At 41.6% G+C, this 15,607-nt stretch overlaps 1 protein-coding gene and 1 pseudogene across 2 annotated transcripts in view; both read right to left on the bottom strand.

Annotated features, from left to right (window-relative positions):
- The window catches only part of FRMD4B (FERM domain containing 4B), a 364,340-nt gene that overhangs the window by 284,676 nt on the left and 64,057 nt on the right, over positions 1–15,607 (bottom strand). The window lies entirely within an intron of this gene.
- On the bottom strand, positions 5,241–9,799 carry LOC108588328 (RNA-binding protein 43 pseudogene; annotated as a pseudogene).

Below are 15,607 nucleotides of genomic sequence, written 5' to 3' on the forward strand. Positions count from 1 at the left end.
AAACAGAGCTCAGTCTCGCCGGGAACTGTCTGAGAGACTGTGAGCATACCTCAGAATGTTCCCATGGAGGGGCTAGGAAGCCGCAGTTCTATCCTGCAGTTTTACTCCTCATTGGTTGAGGATCACTCCTGGAGATGTTCCCTCTCCTTCTCCCATGTCTGGCCTGTCCCATATTGAGAAGCAGCTCACTCCTATGGCTAGGGAAAACCCTTACGTAAAAGACACAAACAGCCTTGTCAGTGTGCATGAAAACTGTCTGAGGACAACTTCTGGGGTAGGCCCAGGGCCACTAAGAGCACAGCTGCAGAAAGACTGAGCAGGTTAAGGTTAAGTGATTTAACCTTTGGGCAAGGTTAAGTCACTTGCCCAAAGCTACATAGTTGGTGAGCGGTGGAGACAGAATCTTGACTCACGCATTCTGGCTCTGCAGAGCTTACCCTTAACCATGCATAGACCTCCCTTGCCTACTCCTGAGTCACTCGTGCAACACCCAATATCTGTGTGCTGGCCTTGTTTCTGGGCTGAGAGGCCCTGGCAATGGCTTGCTGTACAGCCAGGTAGCCAAGGTCTCTGCCACAGCCACCGACTGAGGTACTTGTGGCAGGTGATTCCTCCTGGCCTCTCAGGGAAATGACCGATGAACTCTTCTTCCTCTCTCCTACTGTATTTCTCAGAAGCATAATAATTTCATATGGCTTCTCCCAAGACACGCTTGGGAGACTGTTCAGTCAGCTGGTCACAAAGTCAGCTTTCTCATCTATGATGCACTTCCTTGTATTTGCCTCCTCACCCTCCGTGCTCACTCTTTCTGTTCACACTCAGACCTGCTTCCCTAGAACCACACTCCTCAATAAAGTGCTAGCACCCAAGCTTTTACTTCATAATGGAACGTAATCTACATGCAGTAAGTTTTGAAAAATGCCTACACCTATGTGACCCATCCCTGTATCCAGATCTAGAGCAACGATCAGTCCAGGAAATTTCCTTAGGCCCCTTGGCAGTCAATCCACGCTTCTCACATTTCTAGGCAACCACTGTTCTGATTTATTTCACCATCAAGCTTTACCTGACCTAGAATGTCATATAAATGGAATCGTAGAATCTAACACATACACTTTTGCCTGGGAGATCTGTTTTCCAGGAAACCTGGATGAAGACTTACCTCTAACCTCGTATGTTTTGAGTTTTTCTCATAATTCTGGTCCATTGAAGTACATATACCACCTCCAGGGTAGACCAAAAGAATTATAAATGTTGGCATTTAAAGTTCATGATCAACATATTTTCATTTAGTGAGTCATATTCAAAGCAATGACATAGTGCATTATAGATCCCAATCTTTTATCTTCACAGGTCTTTGGGATAACTATTATTTTTGGCTTATAGATTAGCAAACTAAGGTTCCAGTTGGGCTGAGTAGCGACTTGAGATGGCATAATGTAATACAGGCAGGGTTGGGATTTTAGCCAGACTGCATCTGACTCTAAGTCCTATGCTCTTTCATAAAAAACTCTACTTTTAAGTTATCTGAACAGAAACCCCCAAACCATTAGTAATCATGTCTCTAAGGAAGTCCATAAGCAAACTTTGGCTCAGGATGCATAAAGATAAAGGGACAAGGAAATTTGCAAAAGGAGGGCTCTCTCTGCACAAAGAAATTACTGCCTCATCTCCTGAGTAGAGCTTTAAAAGGCGCTACTCAGATCTATTAGAGATCCACTCCATAGAAAGATTATTAGGTATCACAGAAGATGATTGATAACTTATTCCTACAGCAGGCAGGTTGCTGAAACACTACCCTGTAAGCAAGAGGGAGTAAGCAGTGAATAGGTGGAGCCTCACCTTGATACATTTGGAAAATTACACTATATCCTTTAGTTAACTCATGCACTCATTCAAACGTATTTATGGGGCAACTACCACATCCAGACTCTGCTGCTCTCAATTCTGAGGTTATAGCAGCAAACAAGCCTGACTTTCTGAATAAATGATCAATTGATTTGTATTAAACTTTAGTTTACAGTAATTTAAAATACATGCTGGTCACTTTTTTGCCTATTAATACCTATTCTGTCAGAAATGGGAAGGTATGTTGGGCAGGAAGTCTTCTGGTAATAGGACAGAGGTATTTTTTGACCATTTAGACAGCACCTCAAAAATATGCTAGCTTGGCAAGTCAGTGCAGTAGGATAACAAAACATCAGCACCCTTACCCATAGACTATCTGGAGGTCAGAAAGTAAACTGTAACCTATATATGATTACTAAGGTTGATAAGACCTGGAAATGGTGTTTTTCTTTTCTCTAAAACTTGAAACTGGGACTACAGATTAAGTAAAGACCATGCGATACTCAGTATGCAATGGTTTGCAAATGTTTTAAATGTAGGGACCCCTTTCCTATAGAAGTAGTCCTTCTAGGACAGGAAGAAAAAATGACAGAATTAGAATATCATGATTTTGCAGCCCTTAATGAATTAATGGATCCATCACTGATTGCCAGTATCCCAGAGTGATCACCTGATGCAATGGGGCTCCTGAGGGAACAACACACTATCAGTAAATGAGTCTTGAGAAAAAAAATTGAAGCTGAATCTTATCAACTATCTCGATCCAATTACCAACGAGCATCAGACAGAACACCGAATTACAACATGGCAATGAAATTAGCAAAATCCAGACTGTGAGAAATTCCGCAGGTCAAATAATCAATTTTCTTCAGTGTCTAAATTGCAAAAGGAAACAACAAAGGAGATGGACGGGAAACTTACAGATTAAAATAGGCTTTATAGACATATCAACTAAACCCCAAAAGTTAATGTTATTTGGACCTTAATTCAAAAACAATCTGCAGAAAATACAGAATTCCATGAGACATTTAGGTTAGCATTGACAGGATTATTCTTAAATGTTAAAGGTGTAAGATTCTCTTTCTGAAAAACAGTCCTTATCTGCTGAGGATACACACTGAAATATTTTCAGAAGAAATGATATGATATCTGAGATGTGCTTCAAAATAATAAGTGGGGAAAAATGGGGTACTGATATAGCACAGTTGGCCATCAGTGGATAATTGTTGAAACTGTGTGCTGGATACAGGAATGATTATCATACACTTTGCCTTTGTTTATGTTTGTAGATTCTCATAACACAAAGTTAAAACTAACAAACAGAAAAGCAAATTATTTATTTATTTTTTTTTGAGATAGGGTCACTCTGTTACCCAGGCTGGAGTACAGTGGCTCAGTCATGGCTCACTACAGCCTTGATCTTCTGGGTTCAACTGGTCCTCCCATCTCAGCCTCCTGAGTAGCCAGGACTACAGGCGTGCACCACCACACCCAGCTAATTTTTTTTGTTTTTATTTTTTTATAGAGTCAGGGTCTCGCCATGTTGCTCAGGCTGATCTTGAACTCCTGGGCTCAAGCCATCCAACTACCTTCGCTTACCAAAGTGCTGGGATTATAGGTGTGAGCTGCACATGCCCAGCTAGAATTCTTTAAAAAAATAAAACCTTAAATAGAATCCCAGTCTTCTGGCAAAGTGAATGTTAGAAAGCCAGAACATGCTTATTTGTCCCCAGCTTCCTCAGAGGTCCTAAGGTACTGGTAAGATGGATAGAACATGGGCTTTAGAGCCAACGAGAAGTGGAGGTCCTCCCTGGGTCTGCAATTTGACATGTCATTTTGGTTCTCTGACTTCAACTTTCCCATCTCTGGAAAGAAGCTAATAAAGCTAAGAAATGCTTCACCAAGAAGCACTTGTGACTTAGTAAGAGAGCTAGCATCTGAGTGGTAAGTAGCATGATTTGGACACAAATCCATCTGCCTCTTAAAATACATGCTCACAACCACCACACCACACAGTCTTCCATAGTGGCACCCCACTGTTTCTGAGTTGGCTATGGAGATTCACAGCCAGTAGAGACCTAGGTTCAAAAAAAGTTGTTTCACTGTAGGCAGTAAAGTCTGTGGTCCCCCAAATCAAACTTCCCGTGTTTCAATCTGAGCTCTCCCATTACCAGCTAGGACTGTGAGCAAGTCGCCTGACCTTGTCAAGCCTTCATTTTTAAATCTATAACATAGGTTAATAAAAGAATGTACCTAGGGTTTTTTTTTTTTGTGAGAAATAAGTGACACAATCACAACACAGTGTTTCAGCTCTTCTCAATCCCAATATATACCTCCCACCTCCAGAAGAAGAATATGACTGGTCTGTCCAAGCACCACACTCTCCTGATTGTGACTGGTTTAGGCATGGGTACATAATCCACACTACGTACATGGGATCCTAGCAGGGGACTTTCTGCTGCAAATATTAAAAAAGAGAGTGCCCTTTCCTCTTGGAGACTGAAGAATTAGGAGTCAGCCAGGAACTGTCAGGCACTGATCAAGGTGGAGAAAAGCAGAACCAAGAGATGCACTCACCTGGGACTGAAGCTACCCCAGGAAGTTTTAGTCATACCTGCAATAAATTCTCCTGTTGGTCTAAGCCGTTCTAAACTGATTAACAGAGTTTTTGACAAAGAGCAAATGTGTAATAAATGTTAGCTATCCCTTGAAACCATAAAAACAGATCAAATTTTTCCTGCTACCTTTTACTCTGTTGCTTTGCTTGGGTTATTTCTTTTTATTTAAAGGTTTTTTGTTTGTTTGTTTGTTTTTAAATTATAGGTCATTTCAGATATATGCAAAAGCAAAGAAAAAAAGCATATGAACCATTATGAACTCCAACAATTACCAATTCATGAATAGTCTTGTTTGGACTATGTCCCTTCCACTTATTTCCCTTGTCATTTATATTTTTCAGATCCTTTTATAGTGTTTTCCTGTGTCGTAGACACTGTTGGCGGCCTACCCATCACTCCCAATTATTCCACCCAGTGATGTTTACTTCTTAACCTCTCCCATGCAGCCAGAGATACAGACCTGTTTGTATTTAAATACCAGAGATGGACCTGTTTGGTCTAGGGGTAATTTCATTCTCCTTATCAGTAACAGGGTCAGGAATGCAATAAATATTGGGTGTTGAAACATGAAAGGGACACTACTGGAGAGGTGAAGGGAGATACCTATGGACAATTTTCTGCTCTCCTAAGGAACAGCTACAAAAAAATTTCTCTTTTTCCTATGAATGCTATCCTGTCTGGATGTGATGCTCAGAACTGGAGCAGCTATATTTGCTAGAAGAAGCTATGTCCAAAGATGACAGAGGACAGGAGGAAGGAAGCTGACACCTTAATAATATTATTCAGTGATTGAATCAGGCAAGCCAAAGGCCTGCTCCTCCTCTGGACTTGGTGTTCTGAGAGTTAAAAATCTGCTTCATTGCTTAAGTCTGTTTGAGTCCAGCTATCTGTTATTTGATGTTGAAAACACCCAACTTTGCGATCAGTAGACCTATGACCTGTATAGTCTGAGTTTCAAAAGCTGAGTAAGGAATCATACTGGGATGATGTAGCAAAGATATCCTAAAATACAGTGACTTCAACCATATGGAAGTTGATCTCTTTCTCATGTTAAGAATTTGCAGAGGTGTTCCTGGACAGGTTAAGGCAGCTCTACCACCATCAGGGCAGAGGTTCATCTGCCATCCTTAGCATCCAGCTTCCCTCTTCTCATCTCAGCCAGTTGTTCTGACTCCTACCAGCACATACACATTCTGCCCACTGGGAAGAAGAAAGAGACATGAAGGCACCCAATCCCTTTAAAAATAAAACCCATAGATTAATCTCACACATCTCACTTAGTGACATGGCTGCAACCAATTGCAAGAGAAGCTTCGGGATGTAGTTGTTATTCTAGGTGGCCATTTGCCAGATCCATTGCTGAAGGAAAAGGTAGAAATAAATATTGGAACACAGCTACTATGGTCCTAAAGAGTCATCAGAATGCAGTACAGGAAGTCTCAGGTACAGAAGAACCAGAGAGGGTTAATTTGATTTGGTTTAACTGACTCTTTAATTAAAACAACTCAGAAATGAAAGCAAAATGTAAAAGAAATGTTCTTAAGTACCCCCACAACATGATTTAGCAGAGCCTATTTGCTTAGATGTAGGTAAAACTACACACCCCTTTCATCTCTTCTTTTTAGGTAAATCCCAGAAGGATCTCAACAATCATCAATACCTCGTTGGCCCAGTTTATTGCCGTGTATATGTGAAGTAACTGAACTTCACTGATTTTCCTTGATTTCAAGTCTCTTTTCCTCAGTTAAACTGCATGATAGTGGTCTAATTATATTCTGCTCACTGTTCACCAGTATCCCATAGCAAGCTCCTACTCTACAAGATTATTATTAATCACAGTAATTCAATTTATGGAAAAGTAAAGACAGACAAATAGAGAAAAATGATAGAGCTAAGAGCACAGTATTCTACAGCCCAGCTGAAATGCCTGTTGATAAAGGCTTTGTATAGTGAAGGCTTTGATTTAGCAGCAGCAGCTTTTAAATGATGCATGAGAAACCACCAGAGCAAATCCCTTTCTCCATGGTCCCCTCAGGGTCAAGTACCTTGTTTCAATTATCATTTCACCAAATTGCTGTGTTGCAGCAAACGTTTCAGGTTAACAGAAGTATAGCACAGTTCTCTGTGGGATGGAATCAGAAAATCTAGTTCAGAGGTTTGTTGAAATATACCCCAAGACACCCAGCTGCAAAACACATTAGAGACTCTAAGATGATGGGAATATTTCTGATCAGTATTCTCCAAAGAGATTACTTTTGCAGAAAACAAGTTTATTATTTATGGTGGTAAATAAGATTTCTCAGTACAGCCAAAGAAGTTTCTTGCAATTACATTGAGAAGGCACCACAGTGCAGTCCATTATGGAAATTGTATTTACATTCATAGGGAAAGATTTTGTTTTGCCAAGATGTGTATTTCTTTCTAAAGCATACTCATTATGAGTTTGCAAGGAGATACTAAAACGTTTGGCTTATCTTCTCATTCCAAATGACTCTATTCCTTGGGGAAGCATTCTGTACAGAAAATACCATTTTGCAAGTTCTACTTCAAATTACCAGTCCAGTTTTTTTTTAATTTAATGTTTTATTTGAGAAGAAATAATTTCAATTCTAGGTGGTCTTTGTTATGTCCAAAGAACAAAGAGAAGGTTGAGGGTTTTATTAAAACGAAGAATGTTACTTGTGATCTTAAGGGAAAGTTCATTGGTATTAGTAAAGCTCTAGGCAGCTGGTAAGCTTCAATTGATGAGCAACGGCCATAGGTGAAATTAGTCCTAGAGTTGCAACAATCAGTAGATGTAGATAAAACTGGTCTCAGGCTACAGCAAGCAGTTTCAGTAGCCAGGCTCACAGAGAACTACATTCTTGGGGCAATGTTATATGACCCTGTACTTTCCCCCCTAGCTTCTTGACTCTGTTTTAGTTGGACATGACAAGAACAACCCAATTCATATGACCAATCATATGAACAATTATAACAAGAGAACCAACATTTTATGTAAGCACTTAGGCTAAATAATTAGTAGTAAAACCAACCCACATGGCCAGCAGGCTTGAAACAATAGAATTTAGTTAAGTAATGATTACCTGCATCAGAAATACTGTCCATCTAAGTAGTTTCCCAAGTGATTTTTGCCAGCACTCTAATTCCTCTGGAGTAAACCAAACTATAAATGTTAAGAAATTGCTCATGGCAGAATAGCCATCTTCCAAACTTCTCATATGTTAAGGCTACTTCTGTTTCTAATAATTTGGAGTTACAGCGAAAGTAAGATTCATTCAAGGTTTGGTGAGGTTTCTTCAAAGTTTTATTCCTTAGATAATATCTTTGTAATCAAATAGACTGGGCTAAACCCCAGCCTCATTCCTTGTCAAGTGGATAATGTCAGAAAAGTGTTTCAACTTCTCCAAATGCTAGTTTCTTCAGCTATAACATGAAGATAGTTAACGTTGACCATGAAGGGTGGTCATAAGGATCAATGAGATAAGGTATGTAAAGCTAGGCTCATTCATGGCAATGGTCACTGCTCGGAAAGAGAATGCAGCCCTCATCACTATGTTGCTGAGGTTTTATTAACAAACCTTTTGCCCTATTAATTTCATGCCCCCTTTTAAAAATAGGTAAGTATTAGAAGAAGATCCTGTAATGTCAGTGTGTATCCTATAAAGGTTAATTAGGATCCTGAGGTATCTCAAACTTTATTGTTTATATGCCCATGTAATGATTCTTTTCTATTTACTCCCCCCTGCCTTTTGTTTCCAAAATAAATGCCTCTTTTCTAAGCTCTAAGTGAAGAGCATGTGACCATTCCTCAATGAACTCCTTTACATGTTTTGGGTGGTTTGGCTGAGAACCAGCTTGAGTACTTTTTAGGCAAATTGTGGTGATTTCACCATCCACTCTCTTCTGAGGCAGAATATGGAATTTGTTCAGTGTGCTTTCAAAACATCCACATTTCTGTTTCAGATAAAGTAAAACATCTGTGTTGAGAACAGGTGTTTCTCCACTTCTAGCAGTCTCAGGTACTAAGGTCCTGACTGACTCCAAAGAGTCACTGCTTCTTTATAGATTCCTTTGGGGGCTCTATTTATTCTACTTTCTCTCCTCACTGGTAAAATTTCTCTTTTTTTTTTCTAAAAGAGAACTTGCTTTTACTCACAAAGATTCGTTGAGCCTCTCTGACAGCAAGAAATGATCCTTCCATGGAGTCTTCCACTAGCTTCCAAAGGACTGAAGCTTAAAGTTGGGATTTTCTTTTTCAGGTTCATCACCAGAATTTCTAGAGTAACTTCACTCCCAAAAACAGAACGATCAAGGATAGGATTTACAGAACTGAAGACCCTGTTACTAAAATGAGAGACTATGAGTTCAGCGTGTCAGGCCTTCCTTGCTAGCTGGTGTTTCTTTTGTCTGATGACATTCTCTGCAACTTTTTCTTTCTTTGCATATTACATATGCAACTCCCTTGGTTTCTGTTGGATATATCACATCTCCAACATCTCCACCCTCATTCTTAATATCTTGGAAGTGCCTCTTCACTAATGTGACCAATAATATGGCCTCTTCACTAAAAAGGCCACCCAGAAGACCAGCAACTACAACTGTTCCTTCAAAGCTTTGGATTCCTTGGCATTCAAAAGTGATGCCCTTCCGATGTTTCCATTCTGGCCAATGCACCGCAATGTAGCAGTCTCTCATAGCCCGTAGCCCAAGATATCATCCGAAATTCTTTGTCTCACTACCAAGAAAGTCAAGGAGCGTGGACACCAAGGGTAAGGTTGGAGCGAAAGTTTAACAAGTGAAAGAAGAAAGCTCCCTGCTACAGAGAGGAGACCTGGAATAGCGTTGCCACCTGTCCAGTTTTAAGAGGACATCCCATGGGGACTTGCCATGTGTCAAATGTTCATGTATTACCATATTGGGTATATTGGGAGTAGAGAGCTCCAAAGTACCAGAAGCTTGATCCATACTGATGGCTGTAGTAGCATGTCCAAGCCTTGAAGTGAGTCTCTCCTTTTTTTTTTTGGCAAGGGATGGAGGGGTAGAATCTTATTTTTGACTAATTCCTCTCTGCATTATTTCCAAAGAAGTAAGAGAAATTTGGGATCTAACTTCCATACAGTGGGGGTTATGCTCATTCATGCCACTCCTTATGATTCTAAATTGAAGAGAAAGGATGTTCCCCAAAGAAATGAAGGTTAGAGGAACATCTGTAGCCCTTTTCTCCAGGAGTAATTTATCTGACAAGGATGGCAGAAGAACAATTATTGGCCTCTGCTTTCTTTGGCCTTCTCTCTTCCTGTACTGCATACCTCCAGCAAGCATGTACGCATTCTTGGGCTTGACAAGGGTGAGGTCAGGTGCAGTCCTCTAACCAAATGATGGCTCTGTCCAGTCTACTAAGTCAACTCTTCCCAAGCTTAGGCTCCAAAGTCCAGTTTCAGGGTTAGACTTTGGAGCCTAAGGGCAGGAACCAGGATATGTGTGGGGAAATTCAGTAGCATGACGTCACAAACGGTCATTCCAAAACTACCATCTGATCACCTTGAGTCAAGTTCCTGAGTATTGCTGCTCATTCCTGCAGTGGGACTCATTGTTTTAGTATGTGTTCAATGGGGAATTGGGGATCATTCTGTGACTGACAGTTTATTTTAATCTCCAGCCCAAAGAAAGGAAAACCAGGGGAACAGTGGAGTTCTTGGTACTTCATCTATGAGCATTTCTGTCCTCAAAGCTACAAGTCTAAATGCTGCATAATATGATTACAACAGCAAATGTTCAACACTGCAAAACCCAAAGAATTACAATTAAAAGATGTGTTCCGATACCTTGATTGCTTTAAACACTGGAACACTGCTGCCAATCTCGTGTGCTATTATTTGTCCATTCGGTCACCATTTAGATGTATTAATTAAGCGCATGCCACATGAGGGGCAAGAGTGAACAAGATAGACAGGGTTCCTGACTTCAGAGACTACTATCTGGTATGAAGAGGGACTGTTTAACAAGCGCTTAAACCAGGGATAAAGTGCTATGAAAGGGGAAAGGGAGGATGGGAAGAGAGCCTATAGAAAGAGCAAGTCATGTAGTCCAGGAATTCTAAAGGCTTTGGGAAGAAGTGGCTTTTAACCTTAGACCAAAAGAATGTGTTTGAGGGAAAAAGAAAATGTCTTGGTGTTGGTTCCTAAGTCACACAATACATAGCAATGTGACCTCAGGTGTGTGCCCTTACCTCTTAGGGCCACAGTTCTTAATGTATAAAACAGGGCCAGGTAATTACTTACCTCATTAGTGCTGTTGTGAGGATCAGAGTCTGAGGTATCAAAAGCTAATTTTCTGACCTGTGCCTATATTTTTTCTTTGCTGGAAATAGTGTTGGTTACTGAACAAGACTCAATTATATAACGATCATTTGTTACCTATCAGGCTTTTTTAGTTATAGATGAATGAATCCAAGTATGACAATCCCTAAGCAAAAAAGGGAAATTTAGAGAGACTATTTTGATATTTTATGTAACAGGCAGTAAGAATGGCAGGGAGGAAGGGGGGTCTTGGAAAGGATATAGTCAGGGGCTCAAAAGCAGCCAAGATGATTAACTCTTTCTACATGTCAACTTCAATTTCAGGCTCACTGAATTTTCCTATAGGGAGGAAAACTTGGCCACAGCAACTCTCAGCCTTCACCTTTCACAACCTCAGTCCCAATAGAAAGAAACTCTCAACCTCACATTCAAGAATCTGATCCCAGAGAAAGGCTTCAGTTGACCTTGTTGGAATCAGGTATTTGCCTCTGGATAAACTAGCAGTCAGCAGAAAACAGGGCACTAGAGTATAAAACAGTGGGTCCTCCAGCAATCAGGGAAACAGGGCTTAACAGAGCCATTCTCAAAAGGAGACACAGGTTAGCCAAGCAGAAAATCCCACAAATGTAGACTAGATTTTTTTAAATGCCAATTTCTTCTCTAAAATGATGCTAAAGCTGCAACTAATTGAATAAACACAGCACACAAATTCTCTTAAAAGCTAAAATGCTGTTGGGGACAAAAATCTTCACCTGGGTTTTAGAAATCACTGAGCACACATTCATTAGCTTTGCTCATGTAAAAGTTTTCCTGCAGACCTGTAGTTCAATGCCCAAAGCGAATTCCTTAGACTCTAGCTCGCTTTAAGGGGGAGGCAGAACGGTGGGGTAAAAGCTATAGTGAGATACAATATTTAAAAAATAACCCTCAACAGGCATTGTTGCTGAGAACTTCTCTGTGGCCCTAACAAGAATATCACTGAACTTGGTAAGCTAAGTTAGGAATTATGGACCATGCCCTGGAGACTTCTGAAGTGTGTGTGCTCCCATACTTAATGATCAAAACCACACTCCTACAGGTGACTGTTTTGTGAAGATGACTAAGAAGGAGTGAGAAGGAGGAGAAAGAGGGAGAGGAGGAAGAAGAGAGGGAGGGAGGTTGGGGGAAAGATGAAGGAGAGAGACAGGAAAATGACAGCAGTCTGCCCTGGACAATGCTGTAACATCTTCCTTAAAAGAGCATGTTTAATGTAAACATTTCAACCAGTGGAGATTTTTCTAGAGGCTTGCCAATGCCAATTTCCTTTTAACTGAAGAATCAAATCTTTCACCAACAGTTCCTAAAATATATTAGAGGGAGCAGGAAGTACATCCTTCCTCCAGGGATTGTTAAAGTGTGGAGCTTGTGCCACTGCCTGAGATGACCTCGGGTGATTCCCCATAGGGGTGCCTAAATAACACTGCATCCCAGGGTAAACAGTTACTCCTTTCTGGTTCACTTCTAATCCCTCTGAATTAATATGTGATAGTTTGGCACCTTTACATATTCAGCATTCTCTAACACCAATTCTATCCCCGGTTGTACAGAAAGAGCAGACACTCGGCTAGGGATGAGGACCCAGTAGAACTGAGTAAGAGCGGTGTGTTTCATTGCCTTGAATATCCTGATAATGTTTAATTTTAGGTTAGGAATATTGGTCTTCCTTTGACAGTAGGCATGTAAAGTTGCTTCATAAAATTTTTTTTGTAGCTCCAAAAAGGCAGTAAATTAAAAGAAAAATATCAACAGCAGTAGTACCAGATGTTCCAAAAGTATTCTTAGTCACTAAGTATGCAGGTTTCTAGGTCCATAGGTCAAAGGAAGATTCCATGTTCCCAACCCATGTCAGTGTGAGAATAACAGTCAAATATTTTAGGTGAGAAGAGTGCCTGTGGCTTCTCCTGGATTTTAAAATAAACCTTAAGAGCTGCTTCTTTCCTTCAGTCCAAGATTGTGTTTTCTCTTATGAAGTGCTTGCACTGATGATAATAAAGATTATAATGATTTAGAATCCCAGAGAGGTTTCCTCTGAAAATCTTGAGTATTAGAAGGTATTTTGGAGGCTATGATAGAAAGAAAGTATGCCAAGGTTCAGGATTTGACTAATGGAAAACTTAAAATGGACTGTAGATCTGCCTCACCTCATATTAATGATGAAACACTGGAAAATATGGGACCATATTAGGAAATGGTCACCAAAGGGACATTTCCCTACAGTTCATGCTGGGAAACTTCATGAGGAGAAGACACGGAAAACCTGGAAACTGCTGGTGGAAAAATAGTTATAGACCTCTTTGCCAACTTCTAAAAATAAAAAGCAATAAATGTTAACCAACTGTGGACCCTTACAGTTATTTTTAAAATCAACAGAAATAAAATGGAAGGCTTAATTTCCATTACAATGACCTTATCAGAAGCCACAAATTATTTTATTTGAAAGAAAATGACACTTAAAAATAAAAACCAGTTACATTCAACAAATAAATAATGAAACCAGAACGCTGCTCAGTGAGGTTTTTGTCAGTTCAGCTTGCAGATTTGGTTCTCCTTGAAATAAAATACATCTTAGCTTTCTCTTCCTTTAAACAAAAACTCACAGCAACTGTGTTTATTACATTGTCTTTGGTCTTGCTTCTTTATTTAAGAAATCTCTCTTCTTTTTTATGGTACAGGTCTTTTTAAAAAATTACCTCAAAATAGTTTGAGCAAGGGATAGGATGTTTTGAGCAGGGATGTGAGGTTAAAATAATCTTAGTGCATTTATTTAGCAGCTTACAAATACAAGGACTGAAGAGCAATGGAAGAATGATTTAGCAGTTCAAGACAAAGAAGAAGTGTTCAGAAGCCTCTGTAAGATTGACTGCCCAGTCAGATCCTCACAGGGGCTGCATAGGGGAGGTGGAAGCCTGCCTATAAGACATAATGCATTCTAGAATTATACCACGTACTGTTATATATTTGTACCAGGTGCTACTATTATGAGATCTTTGGGGTGTTGATTTTCTGGCTGGAAACCCCTGTGGCCAATGGTACCTTTGCCTGAGTTCTTGTCCTGTGTCCAGAAAGACTGAGGTACACAGACCAGAGGATGGTAAACAAGATGAAGAGGAGCTTTATTAAGTGTTAGAACAGCTTGGAGAAGACTTGCAGTGTGATTAGCTCCTGTGTGTAGGCAAGTCGCCCCATCAAGTGCTCAGCTCTCAGCAGAGAGGAAGCTCTGGGAAGGGCCGCTTCTTTCTACAGCTGATATTCCTGACTCTTTGCAGGACCCTGAAGCTCTTAACAGAGAAGATAGCTCCTCTCTGCTGCTGGTTGTCCTGATGTCTCCAGCTATCAGCAGAGAGGATAACTCCTCTTTGCAGCTGGTGGTCTCATTATCTTTCCATCCTCTCTGTCCTCTGCCCTTCTCTGGCTGAACCTGAGGCTTTTATGGGCCACAGAGGAGGGAAAGTATGTGCTGATTGGTCCTGGGCAGCCATGGGCTGGCCCAGGAAAAAGCACTATGAGTTCTCCCTCCAGGAGGCAGGGCTGGCAGCTTGGCCCTCAGGCTTCAGGTCTGCCCCTGCCTGAAGATGGGGCTTCTCTGGGGGCTTGCCCCTTTCTTCCCAGGAGTCTGTCTGCCTTGATGTTCACCCATGGCATCGAGCTGCTGTCACCTGCAGGCCAATACCCAGCTGTCCTGAGCCCCCCTCAGCTTCCCCTCCCATGCCCCTTTATGCCCAAAGTCCTGACAGGGACAGGGCAGCAGGTAGCTGGCATATCAGCACTACCCTGAGGGTGCACACATGTGGCTGGGCTGTGACAGTGCCTGGGCTTGGTCCCAACTCTACTCAGAGATTGAAGTGGGAGCTGGGAGTGAGGAGAGGCCAGGCAGCCAGAGCAGGCACTTCAGAGCCTGCAAAGGCTTAGAGTGCAAGGATGCCTGGGTCTACAGCCCCGGTTTGGACAGCTGCAACTGCACCAGGGAGTGGGGGCTTCTGCCTGCTCTGTGGACCAGGAGGCCCAGATGTGCAGCCAGGACATGGGCAGCTGCAGCCCCACCAGAACAGGGCTCCTGCCTACCCCCAGCTCCCAGAAGCACAGGAGTGCTTGGGTCGCAGCCACAGCTTAGGCAGCTGCAGTTGCATCTTGGGAGCTCCCACCTCACCAACTTGGAAGGGGCAGGGCTCTTGCTTGTCCCTGATTCCTGCTGGCTCCATGGAGCACCTGGCCCAGCCCCCTCACAGCCTGGGGTTGGTATTGCGGGTAGGAACGATGTTGCCACTAGTTCCCTGTGTGGCCCTTGTGCTCAGGGGTGACCCAGAGCTCCCCCTCACCTGGTGTAACCCAGCCCAGCCTCACTGCGGTGGCCCCCAGGGCAGTGACCTGCAAGTGGGAGTCTGTCCACCTCCTCCCTGTGCCCTCCCTGCAGGGTTCAGTGTGATGGCAGCAACCACACCAGACAGCCCACTGTGATGCTTGCTCAGCCATCACTATTATGTATTTAGCATTTCTCTAACACCAATACATGCAGACAATATATATTCAAGAATATGATTACAGATGATTCTAGATTGAGATACAATGCATTCGACAATACAATGCATAGTGGTGGTACACATATACAAACATTGGCTCCATGGAGCAGTTCAAAGAGCAACCGCATGTAGTTGCCATGTTGGGCATATAGATTCCTGCTTTGAATTTTTCCCAAGTTGGCTGGAAATCTGGTTGTTGTTTTTAATATAAAACATCAGGTTTCTAACTGTTGCCAACTAATTCAAAAAAATTTTATTTTTTCTGTAAGTTATTAGGGTACAG

The sequence above is a fragment of the Callithrix jacchus genome, chromosome 15 (genome assembly GCF_049354715.1).
Source record: "Callithrix jacchus isolate 240 chromosome 15, calJac240_pri, whole genome shotgun sequence".
Lineage (NCBI taxonomy): Eukaryota > Metazoa > Chordata > Mammalia > Primates > Cebidae > Callithrix > Callithrix jacchus.